A 2,409-nucleotide genomic window follows, 5' to 3' on the forward strand; every position below is an offset into this window, starting at 1 on the left:
ACTAGGTGACGGAAAATATATATATATATATATATACTGCACTTGTTACACTTGTTATATTTTGATGAATAAAAATTCGTGATGGGATTGTTCTCTATTATTATTATTATTATTATTATTATGATTATTATTATTTAAATATTTCCGGCGGGAAAACAAAAAAAATTTGGATCGGTTTTTTTTTTTTGTTTTTTTGTCGATTTGTAAAGTCATTTTCTATTTAATATTATTATTAATCGTTAATATTTGCTCAAGGCATAGAAAGTTGGTTTCGTTCGTTTAATCATTATTATCATTATTATTATTATTATTATTCAAAGCGCCGCCCGAACATTTTTTTGTTTTTTTTTTCTAATTTAAAAAAAAAAATAAAAAAGGGAATAAATTTTTAAATAATGTAACGTAATGAAATTTAACTTTTTTTTAATTTACTAGCGTGGTGTAAAAGTATGGTATGGCACGATTCTAGTTTTCCCTAAAGATTCCCCCTTTTGCCCCCTCTCTTCCTCCCTCCCTACCTCTCCTTCCCCCTCGAAAATAATAAAAAAACTTTTTAAAAAATTTTTTTCTTTTCTTTTTTTTTTTTTATTAATTTTTTAAATTCTTGTAGTTTTGTAATTAACAATTTATTTTCGTCTGTCATCTGCTATCTCTTTTCTCTCCTCTTCTGTCTCGCTCTCTCTGTCTGTCTCTTTCTCTTTCTTATAAAGAAGCATAAGAGTAATAATCATTTTTTATTAATGGGAAAGTAATTTTTTTTCCCTCTCTCTTTCTTTCTTTCTTTCTCTCTCTCTCTCTCTCTCTCTCTCTCTCTCTTAATTTGTATTTATACGCCTCGTTATTTAAATTACGTAACACGTTCGAAATTTGACTTTTGACCTAAAATTTAATCTTTTTTGTTTTTTTTTAATTATTAAGAGAAATCCCCGTCGCTCATACGTGTTCACGTATAAAAGTGGTATAAGTAAAAATCATTGAGGCCGTTTAATTTTTTTTTTTTGAGGTGACGCGATTGTCGCGTTTTGACGATACGATACGTACGCAAACCCTTTGGCTTCATTTCAATTTTTATAATAATGCGTGTGTGCGTGTGTGTGTATGCATGTGCGTTTGCGTTTGCGTCCGTGTAATTAAACAGACCCTGGCTCTGACCCTGAGAATTAAAAAAAAGAAAAAAAAAGCCAATTTAATTGTCAAAACTAATCAATGCAACTTTTAAATAAGACTCCCCCCTCTCTCTATTTTTTTTTTTTTTTTTGTTAAAAAAAAAAAAAAAAGTTGGCAGGATTTAAATGTCTAAGATCATCAGCTGTTTTAAGATGAAAAAAAAAAAAAAGAAACAAGAAAGGATTTTGTTTAATGAGGGTTGCATAAATTAAACTGAGCGAAGAACCTCAATAAAAAAAATGGGGGTAGTTTTAGGTTTTTTTTTTTTTTTTTATTTACATGGAGAGGAAATTCGAATGTTGTTACTTTTTAACGGTCTCTTTATTAAAAATCACGTTGTAATTGAAAAGAAGAAAAATGTCATTTTCTCCTGCCACGACATCATCGATAAACATTCGATGTTTTCCTTTTTTCGTTTTTTGTTTTTGCGTTATTGTAAATCGTTGACTTTGGCGTTTGTTGTTATTGTTGTTGTTGTTGTTGTGTATGTTGTTGTTGTTGTTGTTGCTGTTGTGTTTGTTGTTTTGTTTTGGTTTTTTGCTTTGACTACTGTGGGTTACGGGGTAAAAAACATCATAATTAGATTATTTAAAAATTTCTAAGACTTCACGCATTTGAAATTTTTTTATTAGTTTTCATCTTTTATTTTTTTATTTTTATTTTTTTTTTACGCAATCGATCGTTAATTTGCGAGCAGTTGGCAGTAGAAATTTTAGAAGAAAAAAAAAAGAAAGAAAGAAAGATGGTGGCAGGTTTTAAGTATATAGATTTCACCTGTGTCGACGACCCCGAACGTGGTTTTCGATTTTTTTTGTTTTTTTTTTATTAGTTTATTTATCTTTTAATCTTTTTTTGTTATAAATTAAAAACGAAAATGAAATTAATTCGTTAAAATAATTTCGTCATTTCGTTAAAATAAAATGAAAAAAATTTCCCAACGGGTTATTTAAATTTACCATTTTGTATGTCCAACATATATATATTTTGTTGTTGTTGTTGATTGATGGTTTAGGTAAAAGTCAACGAACGGATTTTTTTTTTTTTACCGGAAAAATAATTAAATTATTATTATTATTATTATTTAAAAGAAAAGTTTCATTTTTTTTTTAACACCGTGAAATGTGTCACTTTTCGTTTTTAACTGTTCCAGTTATTGGTATAAAGAAACAAACAAAATGTAAAAACACCGACTCATTAATTTTAATCGTGTGTGTTTGTCTTTGTTTTTTATGTTTCGTTGAG

The sequence above is a fragment of the Pediculus humanus genome, genomic scaffold (assembly GCF_000006295.1).
Source record: "Pediculus humanus corporis 1103172107360 genomic scaffold, whole genome shotgun sequence".
NCBI lineage: Eukaryota > Metazoa > Arthropoda > Insecta > Psocodea > Pediculidae > Pediculus > Pediculus humanus.